The 12,901-nt window shown below is 35.2% G+C and overlaps 1 protein-coding gene across 3 annotated transcripts in view; it reads left to right on the top strand.

The window, feature by feature from the left end:
• NKAIN2 (sodium/potassium transporting ATPase interacting 2) overlaps nucleotides 1–12,901 on the top strand; it is a 1,209,657-nt gene that overhangs the window by 114,779 nt on the left and 1,081,977 nt on the right. The gene's annotated exons all lie outside the window — the stretch shown is intronic.

Genomic DNA, 12,901 nt, shown 5'->3' with positions numbered 1-12,901 from the left:
CTGCATCGAAGTACCCCATTCTTGGCAGGTCCTACACTACCGCCTAATGCTTGCCCTTATGAGATTAATCCACTTACTTAGGAAATGCTTCCTTACTGGGACTCTCTGCAAGTCAAGGCTAAATAGGATCCTGGAACGAGACACCTGTGACAGGGAGGGGTGCAAAACCCGGGGGTTGGCCTAGACCCCCACAATTATAAACAAGGTCAGAAGGGCTGCACTCACCTAAACATGCATACATTACAGGGTGCTACTGGGACCAAAATACAAAATACACAAACCAGTGCACCTGTTCCTGTTCTAGATGCCCGAATTGCTTTCCCGAACATTTCTTTATTAGCAACGACAATTTGGTATCAAAGTGCTTCAGAAGAACTTACATTTTTTACTCTGCACAAGTTTGTTAAGTGATGCTGTTTTGAACATAACCCAATAAACACTTGATAGAAGTTAGTTAAGGCATTGATATGCTGATACTGATGTATCAAATCACTTCTCAGAGGGCATCGTGCTGGTGGTTGTCTGAAATTAAAAAGACAGAAAAAGCAAAAGCAATGCCCAGGGTTATTTTAATTTAACACATCAAGCATTTGTTTACATCTTTTTTTTTACAGAGAAGATACTACCTAAAAGCCATTAAAACTTCATTTTAAAATGTCATTTAAAATGCATTTTTAAGACTACAAAAAAGTAATATTTGTGTTTTCTTGTTCTTTTGCAAATATTATGTGATGTGCTGACAAAAGTAAATCAAATTATGTAAATACTGCAAGACAGGTCAGAGTGCCCATAATGATCCCTGTCCACCACCAAAAGCACCTTCTATGGGAACATGAGCATGAGAACTAAACTCAGGAGCAATGGAAGAAGGTTGCCTGATCTAATAAATCATGTTTTCCTTTAGATCGCATGGATGGCGGTTGTGTGTGCATTGTTTACCTGGGGGAGAGATGGCAGCAGTATACACTATGGGAAGAAAGCAGGCTGGCAGAGGCTCTGGACAATTATCTGCTGGGAAACCTTGGGACCTATGACATGTACCACATACTTAGAGATTGTTGCAGACCACATACATCCTTTCATGGCAATGGTGTTGCCTGATTGCAGTGGTCTTCTCTTTTTCAGCAGTATAATGTACCCTGCCACACTGCAAAAAATGTTCAGGAATGACTTGAGGGACAAGACAAATAGTTCAAAGTTTTGCCTTGGACTCCAAATTCCTGTGGGATGTGGTGAAACAACAAATCCGATCCATGGATGTCCCACCTCAAAACTTGCAAATGTCTACCACAGAACACATTCAGAGGTCGAGTCCATGCCTCAATGAATCATAACTGTTTTGGCAGCATGAGGTAGAACGACACAATATTAGGCAGGTGGTTTTAATGTTGCGGCCGATCAGTGTATATTAACCTTTATGCATAGATCATATCACGCACAAAAGTAGCAATAAGGCTTTTATATGATTAGTAATATTACATTACAATTAATATAGTAAATAAATGCAACAGGTAGGATGGGGGTCAATTTACTAAACAGCAGAATGTGTTGGCCTGATTCAGTTTTGTTTTATTCAGTACATTTAAAGTGTTGTATAATTATTCTCTCACCACCAATACTCTGTGTTGTGCATCAAAAGTGATCTTTCAAAAACGAATACATAACTTTAGCCCCTTGTCCAGATAAATATATGTTTAGTACTCCTAAGGTATTCTACTTAACATTGCAATTAAACTGTCAGCCCAATGATTCTTAACAGATAGTAGCATTAATTACAATTTTCCCAATTAAATATTACAAAACAACACAGTTACACAGTTTTAGAATTACAGTACATTAATAATACTCACGCATTCCATCTAACTAATAATATATGCTGTATTGTGTATGTGTCGGGTGAGTGTTGTGTAAAGTGTGACTTACCAACCTAGTCTAATGTGATATTAGTATATTCTTTATTTAAGGGGATTAGTTTCCATATTGTACATAGCTAATTGAATTGATATGTAAATAGAAACATAGAATGTGATGATGTGTATAGGGTGACTTACCAACCTAGTATAATGTGATATTAGTATTTTATTTATTTAAGGGGATTTGTTTCCATATTGTACATAGCTAGTCAAATTGATATATAAATAGAAACATAGAATGTGATGACAGATAAGAACAGTTTGGCCCTTCTAGTCTGCCCAATATTCTAACTATCTTCATTAGTCCCTGGCCTTATCTTATATCTAGGATTGGACCACTAGGGACATTGAGGACTCTACATCCAAAACAGGCACTTATAAAGATATTTACTTCTTAGCGAGACCTCAATATTATTGGACTTTACCTTCAGTTACTCCATCAGAACTTTAGTCCCACCATATCAGTGAGACCAACTGTATTGCCCTACCTATTCAGACAAACTATTGTACCTTTTAACTATTGGCACAGCCCTTTTCCTTTATTTCTTTGTGTTACATGTTTTCTCCACAGAGGGTTAGAGGGTTACCTTTTGTTGGGCCGCTGCCTACCTTACTTCAATTTTATGAGCGCTGACCATGTTCTTATCTTTATATCTAGGATAGCCTAATGCCTGTCCCACGCATGTTCAATCTCCTGCACTTTGTTAACCTCTACCACTTCAGCTGGAAGGCTATTCCATGCATCCACTACCATCTCAGTAAAGTAATACCACTACCCTCTCAGTAAAGTAATAGATGTGCTTTTCATTCCCAAGGCACAAAGTGTTGTCCGTCTATCCATTTTATTTTCCAAAGGATGCAAATGTGCGTTTCATGAGCTCTACCCTCCCCTCTACCATTGGCGTGATTTCCTAAGCAAATATCTCTTTCAAGCCTAAATGACATGTAACTTTCCCATGGCACCAATTGTTGACCATCCTGTAGTTGTTGGTGCTGTATCTTTCTCTAAATAGAGATGTATGTTTCTATTTTCCCCTTATCTTAAAACTAAACTTAATCAAGCACAGATAAGATACATCATCATCATATTTTTCTCAATATGAAAGATATTTCGTATTTAGCTCTTTTGGCCTACAATTTTGAAGGTGGAGTGAATATCACCACAATTATCTGTCTAGTGATAAGACCCCTTAGCATATAATCATGAGTTAATTATTGCAACTCCTCTTGTCAAATAATTCTATTCATGTAGATGAAATTGCAAATTATAATGTAACTTGATACTAATAAATAATTTTAAAATTATAATTTCTATATTGTTCAGCACAAAACAATTCTAATTATTTAAGAACATATTCTTCCTTAAAAGAAAACAAAACTCTGGATAATGGATACATTTGAATGTACTTTTTGATCATTTCTACGTACATCTTATAATAATAAAAGTGCTTCTATATTCTGCAAATTGGTGTTAATGTTTTTGGAAAGCCTTTTCAGTAAGTACAGATATCTGGAACAAGCTCACTTACACTTTTCTTGTGAAGTGTCATTGATGCGCAGCCAAGATATCTCTGGAATGTGCAGAAATAGTAACTGCTAATGTTTAAGAGGCTACTGTTTCAGATCAGTCTCAAAAAGTGCTTTTTCAATAACTTCAAACATCATAATACACATGTATTACCATGTACATATACTATTAAAATATGTTATAAAACCATTCCTGCTTTTAAATATCCGTCTTCTTTTCTTATGACAAGTAAATTGTAATGTAATTTTGGCGTAAAATACGTTTACGAATATTACAATAACATTCAATAAATTTATTGATTCATGTGTTGATGTACAATTAATAAAACCTGATGTTCTGGTCTATTTTATTTCCATTGGAATTTTAACTAAAGCCCTCTTACCACACATTTTTTGGCAAATTATTGTGAAAAAGTGAAAAATAAAGCCTTATTCAGAGGTTCCTGCAATGTTTTTACTTTTCTGTCATGACTCTGGAGGAGTAGTATCTGCCTGTCTTCTGCATTCGTTTCCAAACAAATTGGATTTGTCTGCATTTTGGGCAATCAGTGGTTTGTTAAAATTCTGCAACACCGTAAGTGCATGTTAGTCCCGTGGGCGCTGAGCTGAGCTACTGACATTGTCAATGCTCTGCGAGATGGTTCCTTTGTAGATGTGTGCTGTTCTGTATACATCACACATCTTGTAGTGAAATATGCCATTCCAAAAAAGCAACACAAATGTGCGAACTATACTTGATCACTGCAAGAGGATTGCTAGGCATTTCCACTAAAGCATGACGGCTTGCCAACTCTTAAGGTATGAGCAAAAACAACAACAGGGCTTCCACATGGATGAATCTTGGTTTGTCTGAACCAAATTATTTTCCTGGACAAATCAATTCAGAATTACCATTTTTTTTTTAATTTGCACATGTCTGGTTAATGCATGGGTTTAAAGTGGCAATTACACCTCATAGTTAAAGGAGCAATCTTATCTTGCATAATTTAGCACTTGAGTGCTGTTAAACATATTAAAGTTATTTGCTATCCCCTGGTTTGTTACCCACCAGCATGTAAGTAAGAATCATATGCTTTAGGGCTCCCCTGCACTTTCATGATTTTGCTGAAGATTTCACCAGGTACAGGAATGTTTCAAACTGTTTATTTTCTCAGGATCTAATTTGGGATGTTGTATAACTACTTGAAAGTATTGAAGATGTATTCATTTTATTCAATAGAAATCTGCAATTTTATAATTGGTGGCAGAAACACCTCCCAGGGAGGTATTCATTAACTTCCATTAGCTTCACAGAGCTAATAGAAGTAGTCGACATGCTGTGCTAGCATGCACCCAATGCCCCCCCTTCTCAATGAGCTGAATTACATCTCATTGAGAAGCATAGGAAAGCCATGCTTGAAGCTCCAGCGCAGAGGCTTTTCGATTAAAAGCCTTGGTTTAAAATGGAAGGGCTTGCAGAGGCTGCAGACAAGAGATCTGCAAGCTGTTTTTAGATATACCCTTAATGAAAAGAAAGACAAAAAAAAAAAAGCGTAAATAAATGCATGCATGTTTTTATTGAGGGTATATCTTCAAAATAGTGATTTTTCAAAATGGCCAATGAAGTGTTCATTTAAAATTTTTAAAAACATCCCCAGAGAAATTGCATTAATAAATGAATACTATTAAACCGTACACTGATTTTATACCCCATATTTATGAGAAGAAAGGTGGCCATGAGCTATAGGATATCAAAAAGTTTTTTTTTTTTATATATACTGAAAGTTTAGGGAAGACAAACAACTTCACTCCAGATGTTGTGAACTACATAATGCTTTGCCAGCATTATGGCTGTGTAGGAGCATTACAGGACGTAGTCCAATTTTTGGACTGCTGAATGATGCCAATGCCAGGTGTAGGTTAATAGGAAAAATGTTTCTCACTGCTTGAGCTGAGTAGTGTCAACAGAGAGAGGTCAAATACAAGAATACCCAATGAAGTTTCAAATTGTAAAAAGATCACCTGTGTTATTGCTTACATTACTATGATTTCTTCATTAAAAAAAAAAAACAATGCTGAAAATGCCATTGTATTTAACTGTTAGCCTAAATACAATGGTGAAACTACAGAAGTTGCAATGGTTGCTATTGGGACCGAGCCCTAGAGTCCCACCTGTCAAGGGACCCCTCTTTACAAAACCAGTATATAGTATATTGCCAATTTGGCACTGTATACATAAATTATTATTATTATTATTATTATTATGCCTGAAGAGGTGCTTTTATCAGAGTATATACTGATGTTTAAACAACAATTGGATACATTCTTGCAAAAACATAATATTCAAGGATATAGCTTCTTGATCCAAGGAGAGAACTGACTACCATTCTGGGTTTAAGAAGAAATAGCTTGTTGCAAAATTGGAAGCGCTTCAAACTGTTTTTTCCCCTTCTTTTGGATCTACAGCAAAAATGTATGTGAATAAGGCTTAGCTATGTAACTATGTAACCCTGTTAATTCCTTACTGTGTTTCTCTCTACCAAATGTGAAAAAATAACCTGTTTTTCAACTATTAAAACTAGACTTGTGCACAAATCATTTTTCACCTGCAATAAACAAATACAATTACTGTTAATCTATGCCTGAACAAATCGATCCGTCCCAAATGGATCAATATGTTCAGGCGTAAATTAACAGCAATTTGATTTGTTCATTGCAGGTGAAAACAGATTTGTGCACAAGTCTAATAAAAACATTTTAAAATCAATGTGTTTTACTTTCTCAAAGAATATACTAAATTAATATTTTGTTATGTGTAGAATTCTCTTTACACCAACTCATGAAATCCAAACCTAATAACCATTCAAACACCTGTGGGAAACAATGTACTGGACAGCTTTTATTTTTTAAAAAAACTATACATCACTAAATTATTTTTCAGAACTTGACTTTCTTTTGAGTTTACCTGCAAAATATCCCAAAGCTTTCTAATTTCTCTGAAATCTATCCTTCATCTTGCAGTGCTTCTGCATTGAGAAAAGTCTTGAATCGATTTAAAACATTTAAACTCCAATAAAATGGCTAGTAAATAGGTACAAAATCCTATATTGGGCATTTTTTTTTCCATACCTAGGTTCTCTTCAGTGGATACCTACTGGGTTTTCACTCAAACAGTTGCCCTGATGGGACTTAACCACTTCACTACCTAAATCAAGTCTAACGTTTTTATTTTTATGTAGGTTGCAGAATGAAATTTAGTCCATAGAGCCTAATTCATCCTCATTTACACTCTAGTTTTGATTACCAGCCTGCAGAGGAAAACATTTTTCTCTGCAAGAAGTCACTAGTCACTGTTTAATATCTGCAGGTTTGCTAAATATATGTATGCCTGCTACAAAAGAGTAAAGGAGATTTCAAAGGGTTATATCATTCCTAAAGTCAGGGAGGGGGAAGAATAAATGGACTCTACCACTTCATTTGTGGCATCACATTAGCATTCCATAGAATGATAAAGATTGCTAGCATGTCTAGGTTATATGCCATTTGGGTGTATTTGTGTGTCTCACATAACTCCCTATTTTTGTCTCTCTGTATCCCCTCCCCATGTATGTGCCTCCTAAACCCCTCCTTTTTAAACCTTTTAATACGTTTCCAAATATACTATATCAGAGACATATCTCAGACACTCACAGATCTTGGCAAATGAATAATTATTGCTGATGGTGTAGTTTACGTACATTATGAATCAATGTTTCGACCTCTTTGAATCTTTTTCAAGATCAAAGAAATAAGAAACAATGTTGCACTACATAAAGAAATAAGAAAAATATAAACTTACCAATGATCACAGTGCAAATGACCCCTGAGAACGTGCATGAATGTGAATACCTCATGTAACAGCTTGATGACATGTAAGACATGTGGTTGTGCCAAAAGTAGATGCTAGGGAACAAGTAAACCATTATTCCAAAAATAATAGAATAGAAGTAGAACTTTTTAATAGAGGGCCCAGGAGAAAAAGTACAAAGCACAAGTGCTAGAGGGAAATATAAGAGAGTATGAGTGTAAGTGGGTGAAAAACATGCAATATAGTGAAATAAATATCAAGAACATTATCAAAGGGTAGAAGTGCCTGTGACATTTAAGCCTCCATAAAGCCTTTGCAAACAAGTGCAAACAAGAACACATTTTTACACATGAAATCTTCAATAATTAATACTTAATCTCATAGATTCAATAAGAAATTATACAGTAATGTTGTTTTAGATAATGAAATTCACAGACATATAGGAGTATGACATTTATTCTTTGGAGCCATCTTGTTAGACAATGCCCCAAAAATGTATCTTTGCAATAGTAGTCTAGTACAGTCAACACCACTGGATAGGGGTGGTACATGATCTATGGCAATGTGTAAAGATACATACCCTACTATGCCACTTAACTGTGCCCCTGTCTCCCCAAGAGAGCAAAACAGCAGTTACACATACTCAGACACCTTTGCCGGCATTTCTTGTCAAATGTTTGTATTGTTATTACAATTATTCAATTACAATAATGAATATAATATTGTATGAATTACAAATTAACTTCACAAAAAAAATAACTGGGGAATATAAGGAGTATATGTTTCCAGTATTAATTGCATATGTAGATGAAATTGTTTGTGTTATAAATATTATGTCAATTATGCATTATAACCAAACACAATAAAAAATAAAAAAGATCTCAGATAATATTGGATAGCTTTCTGTGTTGGTGTCTGGTCAAGTGAGGTAAGTGTTAAAATTAATATCTTTTTCTGATGTCCCGCTCCCAGAGTCCCCATTCATACCTTAGGGTTTCCAGAGTGTATGAGGGTGCTCTAAAGGCCAATGCGCACAGCATCCCAAGCCTTAACAGTGGTCTTGGTGGTTTGGAACATTTTCGCCATCGGTGTCCAAAGAGAGGAGTATGACCATAGCACTTCAGTTATCTTATAAGGAGAGACCTTAGTGGCTTCAATCGCCAACCACAGCGGGCAACCGTGCACCAAATTAAATTTAAGCACATTAGCTGCATTAGTTGATAAATAATACAGACTCAAATTTGGCAAACCCATACCTCCACTAACCCTGAGTTTTTGTAGAATAGCCAATTGAATTCTGCAAGGTTTTTTATTCCAAACAAATGCAAGAAAGGCAGAGTGAACCTTCTTAAAAAAAAGGAAGGTATAGTGAGAGGGATAGCTTTAAGAAAGTATACATTTTAGGAAGGAGAGTCATTTTCACCAAATTTATTCTGCCCAACCAAGAAATTTCCAGACTACACCATCTCTCAATGTCGTTCCTAAAAGCGGGCCATACCTTGGCTAAATTACATGCATGCATCTTTGACAGGTTCTTACAGAGATTAATACCTAAATAGGAGATGTGTGAATCCCTCCAGTCGAAGTCAAAGTCCTCTTTTAAAGTTTTCAATATGTACCGTGGGACAAAGAAGGGTAGAGCCTGAGTTTTATTTGTGTTTAGTTTATAGTAAGAATTTTCTTTGCCAGCATTTTTGATGCCAGAACGGTGTAACCTTGTCTCTCTTATGACATCATCAGGATTTGCGCACTTCATGACATCATCATAGCTTTGTTGACACCCACTCATGTTTTTGGGGCGTGGCTAACAAGAAAATGTCCGCTGGCCTATAAATACTTTTTAATTTTTCCATCTGTTCAGTGCCCTTTTGTGGTTTCATTGTGATCCTAAATGCAAGTTTTTAATCTGAGATTTCCTGGTTTCCTGATTTGGCTTATCTTACTACCCTTGACCTGGCTTGACTTCTTGTTATTGTGCTTCTCTGGAATCCCTGACCTTGCTTTGTTCCTTCACCCTGTTATTTCACCTACAATAAGCATTACATCAAACCCAGCCACTCTAAGGTCCGGTAATATGCTGCTATCTTTGTTTGTCCATTTGAATAGCATAGGTTTAAGCACTGTGCAAAGGGCTGTGATATTTACCTTGACACAATGAATCTGAACATGGAAAGTCTGTGTTGAGCCTTGAGAAAATATTTCTCCACAGGCTAATCAGTTTTCTGATCTCTGATGAGCAGTTTTAGCTGAACAGTGGTACCTTATTAGTTCTCTTAAAATCTACATAATCAATGAACTCATGTGGTCAGTGGTACAGGTAATGTAATATTTTACTCTGCTGAATGGATGTGAAAACAAACCATTTATTATTCAAAGTAGTTATGGAGAATAAAAATAGAGAAAATGAGAACTCGGGCAAAATCTTAAAGGACCGCTATAGGCACCCAGACCAATTCCACGATTCTCATTGTGAAAATCACACTGGATGTCCATAGGTAATCTGGATGTCCATAAGTAAGCATTGAGTAATGCTTTCCTATGGGCGGTTTGAATGCGCACGCAGCTCTTGCCGCGCATGCGCATTCGGAGCTGACGTCAGCAGGGGGAGGAGAGGTCACCAGCGCTGAGGGAGCCCGGAGCTGGATTAAGGTAAGTGGCTGAAGGGGTTTTAAGCCCTTCAGCCCAGTGGGAGGGGGGCCCTGAGGGATGGAGTGACCAAATAACCCTATAGTGCCAGGAAAATGAGTTTGCTTTCCTGGCACTATAGTGCTCATTTAAAGAAACTAAGAAGCTTGTCCTTCAGCTAGTACCTGCTCAGGTCTCAAAAATGTGTGTACTCATTTGTGCCATTACAAACAAAACCTATATTATTTGCATGCCAGACTAATCCCACCTATAAGGGCAGACCAGGACCGAAATGCCAGCAAGTTTTCTCTGTATTAAAGATTTAGCAACTCCAGATGATATCAATTATATTTTGGTGATATTTTATGCATTGACCAAATACAGGAACAAATATAAGAACCCATACCAGACAGTAAGTCTGGGTGCTACAAGAATAAGGCTTAAAAACAATGAATTAATCTTTATTGCACAATAAGTAAATCTTAAAAGCACAGAAAGAAAGAAAGAACGAAAGAGACATTCCTATGTTCCTCAGCTGCCAATAAATTAGGTTTCAGGGTTTTATTATCTAAATAGACCAAAGACACCAGGTATAATAAAAGCTTAAATAATAAACATACATCCCCTTAGTGTTGCTCTCATAGTCAAACTCATAAAATATTAAAGGTGGTAATGGTCTCAGGTAAAAATAGTAATAAATAAGTGCAAAATAGTTAAATCTGGTGGTGGAAATATAAGATTATAGAGAAACTACTGAAGCTCATTAAGGAGAATAGGTTGATCATGAATTATAGTAAATACCTCAGCATACTCTTATTATTTATTTATTTATTTATTTATAAAATATTTTACCAGGAAAGATACATTGAGATTTCTCTCGTTTTCAAGTATGTCCTCTTATGACTAGTGTGCATACATATAAACCAAGAATTTGCCAAGGAAGTTTAAATTGTAATCCAAAATAAAGAGAATGGAAATAATATCAATGTAGTCACTGTTCCAGTTCATCTATTTGGCCTACATTTTCCCACTCACTTGTAAAATCTGAAATGGTGGACAAACCTGATTACAAACGATGGGACTAAAGGTCAAGTAGTGTAATGTGTCCAGAATCCACGTGTCTGATTTTCATTCTCTTTAAATGTATGATTTTTCTTTTCTTGTATTTATAGTTCTGATTTATGTTCAGAACATTTATGTGAATTCATGTGAATCTCAGTGTATACAATTGCTCGTTATGCATACAAACATAAAAAATACAGATTAAGGAATTGTGACTACCTAGAGATTAATGCTAATGTCTTATTACATATTATATGTAGCTGTTTTATTTATTGTTTATCATGTTGGGCAAACAAAATGTTTTATATAATTAATTTAAAATCAGAAATGCTTGGTAGGGCATAGATAATTAGCTGGACAGACAGCTCAGTTTGAGGCAAATTCAGGTTGCTTTTTTGTCCCATTTAAATTGGGTATTGCTTGTGTAGCCTCTGGAAATATGTATCTGGTTGGCACAGGCTTATGTTGTGACACCTACTATTGACCTATATATCATTTGATGGCTCATAGGGATGTAAAAGCAGAGACAGATAGTGCTGTTATTGTCCATCAAACATCTAGTACAATCCATTGCCCACAAGATAACAATTTAATAGGAATGTCATAGACTGCAATATTAAAGCTGCATCATTTACAGGTAAAAGCAAGAAAAGAATCACAGAAATACAAAGCATACTTCTGTGAATATAAACCAAAATATGCAATAGACATGTGAGAAGTGTGCTCTTCATAGACTATCCATTGAATATACTGATGTTATGTGCAGATTATTTTAACTATAATTCAATTTGGGTCATAACAACAACACATTTGTTTACCTGTAGTCTAGAAAAGAGCAAGAGTAAATTACACAATTATTATGTAATTGTTTGATATTAAGTTAGAGGTCTATCGTATTAAGATTTGAAAAATATAATCAAAGTTAAGCTGGTTTGAACCAAATATTTAACGTATTTTCCCATTTACATCTAGATCTGATGTTTGCTGAAATCATTCATCACTTATTGCCCTTACAATAATTTTGGCCATATTTTTATAGCTGAAGTTAGATTATAGGAGATCTTTGTGCAATATTACAACATGTAAGAATGAAATATACAGAAGCCTTTGTGTTTTTGTTTGTTTGTTTTTGTGAGTGTTTGTAGGTTTGTTTGTTTTTTGCTATAGCAACGAATAAATATCAAATTGATGTTGTTTGCATCAATGTCAAAAAAGAAAAAAAATGCTTTTGTACTCAGTAAATCTAGCCAAAAAGATCACTAAAAAACAGTGTGCTAACTTTACAACCCGCATTTTGACATAACTGACTGGTGAATATTGCTGCTATGACAACGCCTATAAAATAAATACATACTTAATTAAATATTTTAAACATAAAAACAAGTTACAAAAGTGCATCTCATTATTTTTTCTTCTATCTGGATTGCTAAAGGGTATACATTACTGTAATAGTGACATTGTTTACTTTTAAGATGTTATGTAAATAAGATATCAAATTACCACCATAGAAAATACAAACCAAGGTTAAAATGATAGTTTTTATTAAATAGATGGCACATGCACTGTCTACTTAAAAAGTGAGCAATTGTTTTTAATTTATTGAGTTATACAAGCCCAGGTTTTCTAAAGAAGAAAATTCCTGTTTGATTAATTAACGCTGTAAATAAATTGTACTCATGAACTCTAAGTGCTATGAATTATAAACTTAGAAAAATATGTTAAGCTGTTAATTAAGCAGGAAAACTGTCATCTCTTAGTTAGAGTTCAGCGTTATAGCAGTCACAGCATAGTAGTTTGTGATTTATTATTTATTTGTTTTGTAATAATTTGTTTATTACAGTTTTTTTTGCAAAGAACACATAAGTTCTAATACATATGATTATTTGTAACTTCCACCACATCAGTGGCGAGAAAATCAGCCGCCAAATTCTTTCAATTGTAAAGGGCC

The sequence above is a fragment of the Pelobates fuscus genome, chromosome 2, assembly GCF_036172605.1.
Source record: "Pelobates fuscus isolate aPelFus1 chromosome 2, aPelFus1.pri, whole genome shotgun sequence".
In the NCBI taxonomy this organism is placed as follows: domain Eukaryota; kingdom Metazoa; phylum Chordata; class Amphibia; order Anura; family Pelobatidae; genus Pelobates; species Pelobates fuscus.
This window is presented reverse-complemented; position numbering and strand designations above follow the sequence as displayed.